General features: G+C 41.5%; 1 long non-coding RNA gene across 1 annotated transcript; it reads right to left on the reverse strand.

The window, feature by feature from the left end:
• Positions 1 to 1,646: 1,646 nt before the first annotated feature.
• LOC138853833 (uncharacterized) lies at positions 1,647 to 5,053 on the reverse strand. Its single transcript, XR_011393051.1, has 2 exons — positions 4,406 to 5,053; positions 1,647 to 3,339 (listed from the first exon to the last, which is right to left on the reverse strand). It is a non-coding gene; the product is annotated as an uncharacterized lncRNA (long non-coding RNA).
• Between the last annotated feature and the right edge of the window lie 11,511 nt (positions 5,054 to 16,564).

The following is a 16,564-nucleotide window of genomic DNA, read 5'->3' on the forward strand; positions in this document are numbered from 1 at the left end:
AATCTCCCAAAACCACAGTGTTATCAGCAAAGAGCAATTATGATGTGAAGGAAAAGTTCAGTATAGGAGTAAAGAAAGTATGAATGTTTAGTGATGATTATGATTTTATGAGGCTGTTGATCACGATAAAGAATTTGATGTTATTTACTTTGATTTTAGTAAGGCTTTTTATAGAGTTCCACACCAAAGACTGTTAAAGAAAGTGGCAGCTCATGGCATTGGGGGAAAAGTGCTCTCGTGGATCGAGTCATGGATCACAGACAGGAAGCAGAGAGTGTCCATAAATGGGGTTAAATCCGAGTGGGGATCTGTAACAAGTGGATCTTGGGCCCGTTGTTGTTTATAATATATATCAATGATCTTGATGAGGGTATTACTATTGAAATGAGCAAATTCGCCGACGACACAAGGATACATAGGATAATTGATTCAAACGTAGATATCAGGGAAATTCAGGAGGATTTAGACAAACTCAGTACCTGGTCAGCAAAGTGGGAGATGCAGTTCAATGTAGATAAATGCAAGGTTCTGAAGCTCGGGAATGTCCATAACCCTAGCACTTATAAATTAAACAATGTAGATCTTAGCCATACAGATTGTGAAAAGGACTTGGGGGATATGGTGAGCAGTAACCTTAAACCAAGACAGCAGTGCCTAAGCGTACGTAATAGGGCAAATAGATTATTGGGATTTATATCAAGAAGTGTAAGCAACAGAAGTCAAGAGGTTATACTGCAGCTTTATACATAATTAGTAAGGCCTCACCTAGATTATGCAGCTCAGTTCTGGTCTCCATATTACAGAATGGACATAAATTCGTTAGAAAACATTCAGAGTAGAATGACTAAATTAATACATAGCATTAGAAATCTTCCTTATGAAGAAAGATTAGACGAAGAATGAGGGGAGACATGATCGAATTGTATGAGTAGAAGATAGATATTAATAAAGGGGATATTAATAAGGTCTTGAGGATATCTCTCAAAGAGAGAACCCGCAGTAATGGATTTAAATTAGACAAGTTTAGATTTAGAAAGGACATAGGAAAGTATTGGTTTGGAAATAGGGTAGTTGATGAGTGGAACAGTCTACCTAGTTGGGTTATTGAGGCTAGGACTTTAGGTAGCTTCAAATTTAGGTTGGATAAATATATGAGTGAGAGGGGTTGGATTTGAGTGGGACTTGCAAGTGAGTGGATAGAATTATCAGACTCTATTTCTTGGGGAGGATTGAAAATTGGGTTGGGCAAATGTTTTGTTAGTGGAATGGATTGTAAAGGACCTGCCGAGTATGGGCCAATAGGCCTGTTGCAGTGATCCTCCTTTCTTATGTTCTTATGTACTTATTATTTGGTGATATTCTGCTTGTTAAGGCACGTGGAGAGTCTAGCTTCTGCTATCTTCCCTTCTTTCCCTCCCCGTCTTTACACCCGGTGGGAGGTGATGTGTGAATCACCAATCAGTGGAGAAATCACTTGACTGGCTACATCCATCCAACCTGTAAGTATGCGTTCCACTCCTGTACTGTATATTCTATTTTGAGTTTGTCTTAATAAGAGCTTCACTCTTATTTAAGGCTGAACAGTGGTGTATATGTGAACCAAGATTAATTGGTGATCTGCAAGCGGGGCATAAATGATAAACGTCTTCAGAGGCTTCTTTGTTTACTGAAAAGTCGGGGTGGGTACACAGGCTTGTGTGTTGTGCCCATGGCCCAGTAGGGCCATCCCATGAGAGAGAGCTACTAGGCCTTGTGTCTTCCTGCTAGGCCGCTGTGTGAGTGAGAGAGTGTGGGACCAGCTTCCCACAGACCTGGACAGGCCCAGAGGGCAGCACTTTAGTGGCAAGAAATATGAACTGAGCTGGCAGACAGCATAGGATGTCTGTGCAGACAATACAGGCTGTCTACATATGCTTGGCCACCTACCGTGCGTCGTCCCGACGCGACAATACTGGTGATAAAAAAAATCGGTCTCTCTCTCATAGGAACAGGGCACAGAACACAAAATAAAAACATATAAATACATATGGACATGGAAAAAAAACTTCCTACAGGGGGGAAGAAAAAACATGTAGGGTGTGCTAAACATCGTGGTCATAGGCAGTGAGTGTCGATGGGCATCACTGCACGCCTTCCTGCATCTGGACAGATACTGCAACACAGGAGATATCACTGTGGCTGAGCTGTGACATAACAGGTTATAGTCTCCTCTGGAATGATGAAGCAGACATCGTAGGAGTCACTGAAGGTTTCACTCAACCTGGGGCATGACATGCTGGTGCCCTCGAGTGAGGCGTCGACAAAACTCGGCAACTGGGCAGGACTTCTGGCAAGCAACTCAGGAGGACACTTCTCGACTGGTACTGTCACTGAGCTGTCACTGCCGGTGAGCATGGAGCGAGTCGTGGCAGAGACGACTGGGGCGAAAAATCTGGGAGTCATAACATCATACACCAGACTGCATTGAGAGAGCTAGCAGTCAAAGTGGCATTTTCTTTGTGCTCACTGAAGCTTATGACAGGAGTCTGACACAGCGCCTGCCGACAGGGCTAACTGCGGCTTGACGAGTGTCATTCTCTTGGCAGTTGGAGTTACAGTAGAGGTTAGTCTAAGTGTCCCCAGACTTGTTTCTCTACATATATCTGCATTCTGAAGGTCTGAAGGTGAAGTGAAACAAAACTCAATGGGAATTGTAGCAGGTATGATTCTGCAGAACATCACGAGCGACGAGCAAAAGAGTTTTCTGTACAAGAGGGCTCGGGCTCAGAGCTGACTGATATCAGCTGTTGAATGCACTGGTCACATCGGGTGACTTAGCACAGTGGTGCTACTCAGGTCTGGCTCAGACCTCACTGGACACATGGAAACTACACACACCCGCGGTACATGCAGTACAACATGGCTTAAACTAGCAAATGATGCTTTTCTGTGCACAAAACTGACACTAAGCTATGTACTAACATGTGAGAACACTGACTGAGAGGCATTATTTAACACACGACATATATCTGCTCTCAGTCTTCTCGACAATACTGAAATAATTACTAGAACACTCGATGTGACATCATGTGATGTCAGGTGTGATATCGCGAGGTGACGTCAGCAGCACTGTGACGTCAGCAGACATCTCGAGGTGATGTCAGGCAGACATCGTGACGTCATGAAGTCGGGCAGCATCGTCGGTGACGTCAATGTGATGCAGGCAGCAGACCACAGCATGAGGCCTGGGACATCTGGCTCGTTAACTAACGTGGCTTGTAGATCTACATGGCTTGCTGATCTACGTGGCATGCTGATCCACGTAGCTTCGAGTGGCCTCGGGCACTTGGATACACAGCTCTGGCAATGAATTCACATGGAAAACAACAGAAAACACAGCAGAGGGAGTGATGGCATGGTGGTGTATGGTAGTGTGGTGGCGAGGAGTGTGGGTGAGTGTATGGCGAGGGGGCATCTGGCCACTTCCTCCTCCTCCTCTCCCACCCACAAACACAGGGAGACACACAGGATGCAGAAATCACCACAAAACTCACCACTGGCTTGCTGAAACAGCTGTGCTGAGCTGAACAGCAACAGCAACATACAAGTGATGCTGAATACGTGACTTAAGAAATAATGTGGGACGCTGTAGCGTGGGGTCACTGGGACGCCACTTACAATCCTCGAAGAAATTCGGCAGATTTCAGCTTGATCCTGCTTGTACCTGTCTGGATGCTCAAACGTGCAGACACGACATCAGGATAACTCGTTGAGAGACGGATGCTTCTTGCACGGGGTGATGAAGTGAAGATGACTTCATCCCTTCCTTTCTCTGGGCAAACACAACTGCTGCGACCACCGCTTCCCACCAATGTTTAATGACATTATTTGGCGAACTGAAAGTGGGTGGTTAATGATAGATGTCTTCGGAGGCTTCCTTTTCTTTATTGCAATGTAGTGGTGGGTACACAGGCTTGTGTGTTGTGCCCATGTCCCAGGAGGGCCATCCCACATGAGGCGAGAGCTAGTAGGCCTTGTGTTTTCCTGCTAGGCCACTGTGTGAGTGAGAGAGTGTGGGACCAGCTTCCCACAAACCTGGACAGGCCCAGAGGGCAGCACTTTAGTGGCGTGAAATATGAACTGAGCTGGCAGACAGCATAGGCTGTCTGTGCAGACAGTGCAGGCTCTCTACATATATTCCTGCCTTGCTTTGAATTTACAGCCATTTTCTTTAAATCCTCACCATTTCATTAAAGGCCTTACACCAATCGTGTGAGTGATTTAGCGAGCAGGTTGTAACTTTATCTATTTCACCATTTTAGCCTTGACTTGTCGGAGTGGGTCATCTGACAACAGGCGAGGTTGAGATAAGGAGAGCAGGGATCTGGCAAAGATCTAGAGAATGTAACCAGCCTAAAATACTTACGATCCAACAGCACCCTTCCACAGTTAACCGATCACCCCAGCCAGCTACACACCCCGCTACCCAATGTAACTATGTGTCTTCTCGGGCTGCTCAACACTGTTGTGATAAGAGTGGCTATCCAACTGTGGTGATTAGAAGATAAGATTACCTCCTTGCAGAGTCGTATTGTAGAAACTGTCGTTCGAGTCACAAGCAGCTGTGACAGCTGTGACACCCCTTCCCCCACTCTCTCTTCAACAACAGCTTTAAGTTCTGAAACTCCTCAAAGCTCTGTGTCATGAACATCGACACAACACCATTTGACACTTACTATCTGTGTATATATTAGCTTTGAAATCACATATTATTTCTATATTTCATTTTTCATTTTTCTTTCAAATAGGATTAATTCTCATGTTTAATTGTTTTACATTTTCACATCACTTTTTAAAATAAAATGTTTATCTTTGTATGTTATCATGTTTTCCATTATTGCCTTTCCACAGGAGGAGTCAATCTTGTTAAATACTTGCCTAAGATCTGACAGGGCTGAGTAAGCCTTCACGTGTGACAACACCCACTTTGTGATAGATTATCTTTGAACTCCACACCTCTTGCCAAGACCCTCGCATTCACTTATCTTACAACCCCATCTATAAATATATTGAACAACCATCATTACATCACACATCCTTGTCTAAGGCCTACTTTTACTGGGAAATAATCTCCCTCTCTCCTACATACTCTAACCTGAGCCTCACTATCGTAAAAACTCTTCAATGCTTTCACTAACGTACCTCCTATACCAGATACCTGCAACATCTGCGACATTGCCCCCTTATCCACCCTGTCATATGCATTTTTCAAATCCATAAATGCCACAGAAACCTCTTTAGCCTTATCTAAATACCTGTTAACCCCCTACCTTTCCTAAAACCTTGTTCATCTGCTATCCTACTCTCCATCTTACTCTTAATTCTTTCAATAATATCTCTACCATACACATTACCAGGTATACTCAACAGACATATTCCTCTATAATTTTTGCACTTTCTTTTATCTCCCTTTGCCTTTATACAAAGGAACTATGCATGCTCTCTGCCAATCCCTAGGTACCTTACCCTGTTCGATACATTTATTAAATAAAAGCACCAACCACTCCAAAACTATATCCCCACTTGTCTTTGACATTTCTGCCTTTATCCCATCAATCCCAGCTGCCTTACCCTTTTTATTCTACCCACTGCCTCACGAGCTTTCCCCTCACTTACAACTGGCTCTTCCTCACTCCTACAAGATGTTATTCCTCCTTGCCCTATACACAAAATCACAGCTTCCCTATCCTCATCAACATTTAACAATTCCTCAAAATATTCCTTCTGTCTTCCTGATGCCTCTAACTCTCCATTTAATAACTCTCTTCTCCTATTTTTAACTGTCAAATCCATTCGTTCTCTAGGCCTCCTCATCTTATTAATCTCACTCCAAAACTTTTTCTTAGTTTCAACAAAATTTGTTGATAACACTTTATCCACTCTCATTTGCTCTCATTTTACAATGCTTCACCACTATCTTAACCTCTATTTTTTCTCTCCATCTATTCTTCCCTCCTTGCATCACTTCTACTTTGTAAAAACCTCTCATATGCTAACTTTTTCTCCCTTATTACTCTCTTTACATCACCATTTTTAAATACAACTTTGATATTAAAAGTCTTAAGGAGATAAGGCATATCAATCAAGTTTTCAAGGTAAGGGAGAAACAACATATTTTTAGTTGAATAAGGCTGGTTGTCCCTTTTTGGATTGTAAAAAAGTATTTCTAGCAATTTTAAAAGATTTATCAATTACGTTTCTTGGGTATTTAAAATCATTCGCTATTTCATAAATTTTGGATATTTCCTCATCTATGAACTCTGGACTACAAATACGTAGAGCTCTCAAAAACACTGATGAAAAAACAGACAGTTTACCTCTATCTTGATGTGAAGAATAATAGTGGACATAGGAACAGTTATTTGTAGGTTTTCTGTAAATTTTAAATTTGAATTCATTATTACCCTTAATAATTAAAACATCTAGAAAAGGCAATGAGTTATTTTCTTCAAACTCAACACTAAAGTTTATAGAATGGGCTATGCTATTTAATTTGCCAAGGAAATGGTGTATATCTACATTCTTGGGCATGAGACACAAAATATCACAAACATATCTGAACCATTAAGCTCTATTAGGGAGGATTGTGTTAAGCAGCCTTGTTTTAAAAAATTCCATGTATAGGTTACTAAGAACAGGTGAAAGAGGATTACCCATTGCCATACCAAACTTCTGAGTGCAAAACTTATCATTAAATACAAATTTTGCATCAACAATGCAAAGTTTAATAAGTTTAATGATAGTAGGAACTGGCAATGGTAAATCATAATTAACGCGTTCTTCAGATAAGGAACTTAATAAATCATCAACAGGAACTTTCGTAAACAAGGAAGTAACATCAAAACTAACCATGTTAAAGTCAATTAAGTCAGTCAAGGAGCTTAATTTATCAACTAAATCTATGTTGTTTTTAACATTAAAGTTAGAAATTTTGCCAACAATTGGGCTCAAAATGTCAACAAGCCATTTGGATACTTTATATGAAACTGATCCTATGGAGCTAATAATTGGTCTGATTGGATTCCCTGGTTTGTGTTTTTATTAGTCTATACATGTAAGGTAAAGATGGATTAGTGGAAGTAAATTGATTAATTCATCTTTGCCTTTCAGTAGAAATTTTATTGCTTTATTGAAATTGCTGTTAACGGTTTCTAGGGGATTTTTTCTAAGTTTAGAATAGGTTTTAGTATCAACTAAGAGATCATTCATTTTTTCTTGGTAATCATTTTCTTTCATAATTACTATTGCATTTATTTTGTCTGCTTTAGTAAAGCGCAAATTTTTATTGTTATTAAGTGTACCATAAGACTTAAAGAATCTTTGAGGGCAATTGGGAATGTTTTGTTTTAACATAGAGTTATATACCATTCCCTTACTAATATTAATTTCATCAGTGGATAAATCAGAAAATTTTTCAGTTACAAAAGGCTTTTGCAATTTCAACATTTTTAAGTTTATTGAAGTTGTAAAACTTAGGCCAAAACCTAGAGCAGCCGTTGTATTTTTATCTAATATTTCATCTGATAAGTTAATTACAAAATTTTTATTAGCATGCTTTGTCCAATCGCTATTTTCAATTAAAATGTCTAATTTTCTTTGTAGTTTGTTTTTGAGTTCATTATAAATTCTTCTGAGTTTATTATAGCAATGATCCAACATACTATGTTTCCATTCTGATGGAATGGCCTGATTAAAAAAATATTTTTTGTTTCTCAATATTTTGAATGCTTCCTTCTCCTTTATTTTAGTTATTTCAATATGTTTCTGAAGAATAATTCTCATTAAATCAAAGGACGATCTCTCATGTCAAGGATGATATTGGGTAAAAGAGACAAGGGCAAAACTTATTCATTTAAATTTAAAAAAAAAAAACTTGTTCTTTCACAGTGGTTGTTATATATATATATATATATATATATATATATATATATATATATATATATATATATATATATATATATATATATATATATATATATATATATATATATATATAATATAGGGAGGTACCACCTCCAGAACTGTCCTGGAGACCCTCATCCTCAGAGAAAAGAATAAACTTGCTTCAGGGAAAACTCAAGGTTCTCCCTGAAGCTGTTTGAGAATTTTCTCCTACCATCCCCTATATTTCAAGTATGTTTTATTTAAAAACAAAATACATTGGCCAAAGATTTACAAAAATACAACAGAAAGTAAAACAACATAGATAACTCAGAGCTACATTCGAATACTTCGTCCAGCTCCCCTGCTGTGGGCCGCATGCCCAGAATGCTGCAGGCATTTCCTCTCTGGATCGCAACACTGAGTCTCTGAAAGAGGAAGCTGGTCGCCCTGTGGTCCTTGGTTTCTATGATGAGCTTTTCACCCAGCTCTTTGAGGAACTTTAGAGCACACTTGTCCCATGCTCCAAGGGTCTCCGACCCTATTGGAATGAAGTTATAGCAAGAGGGAAGGTCTTCATATTTTTGGATCTTCTGGGTCTCCCTGTGGCTGGCAGCTCCACCCTCTTCCACTATGGAGTATGGCAAGTAGGTGTCTGCCAATGTGGCGGCACAGGTGTAGTCCCAGGCAATCTGCTTTCTATCCTTCCAGGGTAGCATAGTGGCTCCATCAGGATGCTTTTGACTTCCATCAGGCCTCTGTACTTGGGGTTCCCATTGAGCTGGGCAACGGGCTGTGGCGAGGCTTTTCTTTATGATGTCATTTACCTCCTCATGTCTCGCATACTTCCCTTCTGCTGTGTGACACACGAGACCATGAAGTCTGAATTTATCAGCTGTCGCCCTGCCACAAATACACCTATGTTCGGTGAGGATGGGGGTGGCTAGGCGAAGAGCAACACCAATTCAAATGGCCTGTGGGTCGAGACGGGTGCCCAGGGAGGAATTGGGAACAGCTAACAGGAAATCTCCTGAGTGTGGTGCCTTCACTGCCAGGAGACGAGCTTTGTCCTTTCCTGAAGCATTGGAGAGCATTGTGTTGGCGATTTTTTCCATGATCGGTTTGTCCCAGTGGAACTGTTTTTGCTCTTTGGGAGGAGCTGGTCTACTGGAGAAGTCTGTAAGGGTGGCCCACCGAATCACTGCTTCAGTAAACCTGGGGTCTTGAGCTCCTACCATGTCTCTCAAACGTTCGGGAACTATCTTCTTGAGTAATGCACTGAAAGCCAAACACGAAGACAGAAAAGCAGGTAAAGCAACATGCGTTGCTTTGCGCACCCCTATACCTCCCAGTCACACTGGGAGGGTTGCCTGATCCCATTGCTCATCCTTTAGTGACAGGTTCAGTGCCTTCTTAAAAGTTGATCTCAGGTGTGCATCATATTCATCGAGTGTTGGGTTGTCAAAAGAGGGTGCACACCTCAGGAAGTGAGTCTTGGAATAGTAAGGCACCTTGTGAGGAGATACAGAGCATCATGGGCATCAAGATCGCTTATTCTCTCCTCCATTCTCATCAGGTCATTCAATTTGTCCATGAGGAAAGTGTCGATGGCCTGGTGACCCAGTGGTGCTCCCAAGAGGGTACTGTTGGACGGAGTGATAGTTGAGACTTCCGGGAGGATTCTTCGCACAGAATTTATTTCCTGGTTCGCTGTGATGATTTCACACTTGGAGGGATTGAGGATGAGTCTCAAGTCTTCTCCCTGTGTTTTCACCAGTTGTAGGTCCCCCACGAGGGACTCTTCAGTACCTGCCAGAGTGCCGTCATCCAGGTACCAGATATTGAGCTCACTGCATAGGCTGGAAGTTAGTTCTGTTACTGCCAAGCAGAAGAGAAGTGGAGTGAGTGGGTCACCCTGCTGAACACCCTCTGATGATTGAATTTCATGTTCTCCAAACAAAAGAATTAAGGGTTTGCTGTAGCCAGCTGAAATGAAGGGAAAAAGACTGGGGAACCGATCCCAAACAGCTGGCAAAACAGCATCTCTCTTCACCATATTAAAGGCATTTCTAAAATCAAGTTTGACTATGGCCTTGTCTTCTGGTATGTCCCTGATGTAGGCCCTTGCAGCATGAACTGCTGCTTCACTGCCTTGAGAGACCCTAAAGCCCAGTTGGTGTGGCTGGAGTAAAGTGGCAGCTTCTAGGCGAATATTTCTCACTGCTGCTTTGGCAACGAGATGGCGAAGAGTGTTTCCAACTGCAATGGGTCTGATTCCCCCATCTCTCTTCTTCAAAGCACATAGTGAGGCTCCAAAAAAGAAAGGTTTAATTTCTTCTGGGATTCGCCCAGCCAGGCAATTGTTGATGAAAGTTGTTAACTCGGTGAGAAGAATTGATGCAGATTCACCAAGTACTGGATTTACCATCTCTTTGAGGTGCTGAGGTCGAATTCCAGTGTAACCTCCTGCAGATCCTGGTAGAAATGACACGATCGCCTTATAGACTTCCAATTCTGGCAAAATTAATTGTTCTGTGATGGGGTCTTCCTCAGGGTTGTCGTTGATGGCTATGGTGTCCCTGGTTGGATGCTTGTCTCTTAGTGCTTGGGCTATGGTCTCATCCTTTGGGGCTACGGTGTCCTCACTTGTAATTATTCTTATTGCTCCCACTGTGTTACCTTCTTCGGTTTTTTTGCTAACCTGCGCGCAAATTTTCTCGTTTTCAATGGGACTTTTCTTCGGTCTACCTCTTTGAGTCCTGCGATGATAGGGGAGAGGGACACAATTATCCGTTCTTGGGTAGTTGTGCACTGCCTTGATAACTGACGTGGTTAGCAGTTTGCCTTGTCTTTCAGGAACTGCAAGACAGACATTGCCGAACATGAGTAGGTTGTGCCATGCTTGGATGGTGCCTCGTGCTTCTAAGTTGGTGGAACCTCCATTCACCCGCTTAAGAAGGTCTGTGAATTTCCCTGCTGCATATGGGCGAGCCGCTTTAGGTATGTGGGATAGTGTACTGCTAGCAGTGGATTTGAATGCCAACAGAAGGTTATTGCAAGTGACGAGGTTGCCATTGGAAATGTCATCTGCCTGTGGAGGCTGTGGGCTGCTCTCTGCTGGGGACATATGTGATCCCGCACACCCATTGTGTGCACGAATGCAGCCATCCCTGTTGCGTGCTCGAAACTCTCCACACACCTGACATGTGCTTCTTTCATTGTTGGGTGCATTGTTTCCCTGGCTTTGTGGCTGGCTGGCTTCATCATCTGCCATACCTCAAACTGTGTGATAAGCCCAGGCTGAAGGGAAAATGGCGCATGGCACATACCGCATGTGGTTCATGGTGGTGGTGGAGGGGAGGAGAGGGGTCTCCCCTCCTTGTGGTGGGCGGTGGAAGAAAGGGAGGAGTGGAAGATGTGTGATGAGGTGGAGTAGGGCACTCACTACCTCCCAGGACAAGTCTCTATACACCACTATGCTCTGTGCACATGTTACTATACACCATTATGCTCTGTGCACAGACCCCAATATCAACGACACACCGCTATACACTACACATGCTATGCGCATACCATGCACATACTGTGCACTGTACACTATAGACTATATACACTATACACACAGTGAACAAACACTCCATTGTTGTAACACGAGCACACGGTGTATGCGCGCCTGTTTGGGGAAGGGGGGGGACAGTTTTTACCCCTCAACCTCCGCCTCCTCCTCCTCCATGAGGCCTTCCCTCACCGACCTCTACTACCCATAGGTGACCGTTATGTTCCCTCACTGAAGTTATTCCCTCACAGTAAGTTATTCAGTAAGTCAGTCAAGTGATTCAGTCAGTCAAGTGATTCAGTAAGTCAGTCAAGTGATTCAGTAAGTCAGTCAAGTCATTCAGTAAGTCAATCAAGTCATTCAGTTAGTCAAATCATTCAGTAAGTCAGTGAAGTCACTCAGTAAGTCAGTGACTCAGTCAGTCATTCAGTAGCAGTCAGACAGTCACACAAACTTATGTTTACCTTTTTTTTATGTGTACAAAGTACACTTCATTATGTGTACAAAGTAACACTTCATTATGTGTACAAAGTAACACTTCATTATGTGTACAAAGTAACACTTCATTATGTGTACAAAGTAACACTTCATTATGTGTACAAAGTACACTTCATTATGTGTACAAAGTAACACTTCATTATGTGTACAAAGTAACACTTCATTATGTGTACAAAGTAACACTTCATTATGTGTACAAAGTAACACTTCATTATGTGTACAAAGTAACACTTCATTATGTGTACAAAGTAACACTTCATTATGTGTACAAAGTAACACTTCATTATGTGTACAAAGTAACACTTCATTATGTGTACAAAGTAACACTTCATTATGTGTACAAAGTAACACTTCATTATGTGTACAAAGTAACACTTCATTATGTGTACAAAGTAACACTTCATTATGTGTACAAAAGTAACACTTCATTATGGCCACAGGTTATGTCTTGTCTAATATCTTTGTTTACTTCGTTAATTCTAAGACTTCAATACTTACACGTTTTCTTGCCACTTTGAGCAACACTGGTATGTCTACTGGGTGTCGTGATTGCTTGATGGATACAAGACACAGCAATTAAAAGATCAAAACACAATTCACAATCACAAGCTTGTAGCAGAGAAGTTGGACTGGAGGTTACCTGGAGGTTATTCCGGGGATCAACGCCCCCGCGGCCCGGTCCACGACCAGGCCTCCCGATGGATCAGGGCCTGATCAACTAGGCTGTTACTGCTGGCCGCACGCAGTCCGACGTACGAGCCACAGCCCGGCTGATCCGGCACCGACTTTAGGTATCTGTCCAGCTCTCTCTTGAAGGCAGCCAGGGGTTTATTGGCAATTCCCCTAATGCTTGATGGGAGGTTGTTGAACAGTTTTGGGCCCCGGACACTTATGGTGTTTTCTCTTAGTGTACCAATGGCGCCCCTACTTTTTATTGGCGGCATTTTGCATCGCCTGCCCAGTCTTTTACTTTCGTAGGGAGTGATTTCTGTGTGCAGATTTGGGACCATTCCTTCCAAGATTTTCCAAGTGTAGATTATGATATATCTCTCCCTCCTGCGTTCCAACGAGTACAAGTCAAGTGCTTCCAAGCCTTCCCAGTAGTTAAGGTGCTTGACAGAACTTATACTTGCAGTAAAGGATCTCTGTACACTCTCTAGATCTGCAATTTCACCTGCTTTGTATAGAGATGTTAATGTACAGCAGTATTCCAGCCTAGAGAGAACAAGTGATTTGAAAAGGATCATCATGGGCTTGGCATCTCTCGTTTTGAAAGTTCTCATTATCCATCCTATCATTTTCTTTGCACGTGCGATCGTGGCACTGTTGTGATCCTTGAAAGTGAGATCCTCAGACATTACTACTCCCAGGTCCCTTACATTATTTTTCCGCTCTATTGTATGGCCGGAGTCAGTAGTATACTCTGTTCTAGTTATTATCTCCTCCAGTTTTCCATAACGGAGTAGTTGGAATTTGTCCTCATTGAACATCATATTGTTTACCATTGCCCACTGGAAAACTTTGTTTATATCTTCTTGGAGGTTAACCGCGTCCTCAGCAGATGACAGCCTCATGCAGATCCTAGTATCATCCGCAAAGGATGATACGGTGCTGTGGTGTATATCTCTGTTTATGTCTGATATGAGGATAAGGAATAAGATGGGGGCGAGTACTGTGCCTTGTGGAACAGAGCTCTTCACTATGGCAGCCTCCGATTTAACTCTGTTGACCACTACTCTTTGTGTTCGATTTGTTAGGAAGTTGAAGATCCATCTCCCCACTTTCCCAGTTATTCCTTTAGCACGTATTTTATGGGCTATTACGCCATGATCGCATTTGTCAAATGCTTTTGCAAAATCTGTGTATATTACATCTGCATTCTGATTTTCTTCCAGTGCATCCAAGGCCATGTCATAGTGATCCAGTAGTTGTGAGAGGCAGGAGCGACCTGCCCTGAACCCATGTTGCCCTGGACTAGACACATATGAAGTATGAATGTTTTGATGGTGGGGTGGTGTCTTGGGGGGTGGTGTCTGGGGGGTGGTGTCTGGGGGGTGTCTGGGGGGTTGTCAGGGGGGGTGTCTGGGGAGGGGTGTCTGGGAGGGTGGTGTCTGGGGGGTGGTGTCTGGGGGGTGGTGTCTGGGGGGTTTGGGGGGGTGTCAGTGGGTGTCTGGGGGGGGTGTCTGGGGGGTGTCTGGGGGGTTGTCAGGGGGGGTGTCTGGGGAGGGGTGTCTGGGAGGGTGGTGTCTGGGGGGGGGTGTCTGGGGGGTGGTGTCTGGGGAAGTGGTGCTGGGGACGGCGGGAGGTCTCCTCAGCTGAAACACAACAAGACGGCAGTTTGAAGAGAATTTTTTTTTTACCTTCCCACAAACTGAACCTTGTTAAATTCATTATACGACGTGTTACATAAAATTGTGGCGCAATTCTTCAATTGTGCTATACTCAAAGCATGCCCAATAAACTCGTGGTAAATAACGGTCTACTGTATATATGTATATGTACAGTATATATATATATATATATATATATATATATATATATATATATATATATATATATATATATATATATATATATATATATATATATATATATATATATATATATATATATATATATATATATATATATATATATATATATATATATATATATATATATATATATATATATATATATATATATATATATATATATATATATATATATATATATATATATATATATATATATATATATACATATATATATATATATATATATATATATATATATATATATATATATATATATATATATATATATATATATGTATATATATATATATGTATATATATATATATGCTGATGCTGATGTGTATAAAGCTGCTATGTCATTTCCACAGAGTTCAACAGGAGGTTTCACCGGTTTAAGGCCTCAACACTTAAAACAAATACTCAATCCAGCACTTGGTGAGGTTTCAGAGAGGCTGCTGTCTGAACTCACCAAATTTTCTAACCTGTGCCTGGCTGGCAGTGTCCCAGATTTAGATTAGATTTTGCCACCGAAGTGGCTAGTTTATTGTGCACCCCATATCCATCCTGTGGACGGTAGCGCGAGAGCATGTGGATACACAAAAGGCCTAGGAACTAGGCCCCAAAGGGTTAACAGGAATACATATGGATTTATATCTACATATCTATAGTTCACTTATCTGTTAAAAGCAAATTTAGGAAATTTGCTTAGTATATCTGGTATCTTATTTTCATTAATAAGATATCTTGACATGTCACATAGGTTATTATACTGTCTGTCTTTATATTCCTCAATAAGTGGACAATTAAGCACATAGTGTTCAAGAGAGTGACCATATGCCTGATCACATAATTTACATTTAGTTTGATCATCATCTGTGTGTCTCCCAAACTGCCAGAAGTACTTGTAACCAAGCCTAAGCCTGGCCACTACAACATCAGTCAGTCTGTTCACATTGCAAGTTGCTCCATAAACATACTTATCTACGTTCATGTTATCATAGTGGGTTATAGATCTACTCAGGCTTCTAACTGCATTCCTATAACAATCATCTTCATTATTTACTTCTCTCCTAATATTATTCCTAATGCTAGACACAGTTATACCAAAGTTATATTCTACGTTCTCCTTCTGGATACTCTTCTTGGCTAACATATCAACTTTATCATGAAGGAGTAATCCAATGTGTGATGGGATCCATAGCAATTGTACATTAATTCCTTTGTCCCTAATTTTTGAGTATCTATACCTGGCTTCCCCAATGAGCATGTTGTTGGAGTCATTATATGAGCCAAGAGCCTTCAATGATGACATAGAATCAGTAATGATGATAGAGTCAAGCTCAGTGTCATAGGTTAGCTTTAGCGCCATTAGGATTGCAAACAATTCAGTTTGCAGTGTAGACGCCCAGTTGTTAATTCTTATGCCTAACTCAACAAATTTATTATCGTTCTTAACTAGGGAGGTGGCAACAAGAGCAGATGCAGCCCTGCCAGAAGACTCCTGTTTAGATCCATCAGTGTATATAACTTGTGATAACTTATTACTACCAGCTAGGCGAAAAATTTCTTCTTGAGCAGTTGCTCTAACAAGAGATTTAAGGAAGGGATTACTAGCAATGAGCTTCTTGGGAGGGACTTGTAGGTATGTGATATTAAATGAACACATCTTCCATGGAGGGGTGAAATGCTCTTGTTGCCTACAGTGATACAGTTCATGCAGGTTATAAAACTTAATGCAATTGCACGTTTTCACAATCCATTTAGATCTGTGTGTATTTACCTCTAGACACTTGGTAAGATTCACTGTGACAGTGTCTGGTTCGTTTCTCAACATTCTAATACCGAGTACAGTGTTAATTTCAACAATCCTATCACTGATACTAAAAATACCAAGCTCCTTCCTCATGTTAAGAACTTTTGTAGATCTGGGACAGCCAAGAATAGTCCTGAGAGCTTCATTTTGCATTAACTCCAAGGGTCGGAGGGAACTTTCTCTAGCTAATATCAACATTGGAGCAGCATAATCAATTAAGGACCTAACATAGGCTATGTACATCATTCTCACGATTCTCA

This window comes from Cherax quadricarinatus, chromosome 41 (assembly GCF_038502225.1).
Source record: "Cherax quadricarinatus isolate ZL_2023a chromosome 41, ASM3850222v1, whole genome shotgun sequence".
NCBI classification, from domain to species: Eukaryota; Metazoa; Arthropoda; class Malacostraca; order Decapoda; family Parastacidae; genus Cherax; species Cherax quadricarinatus.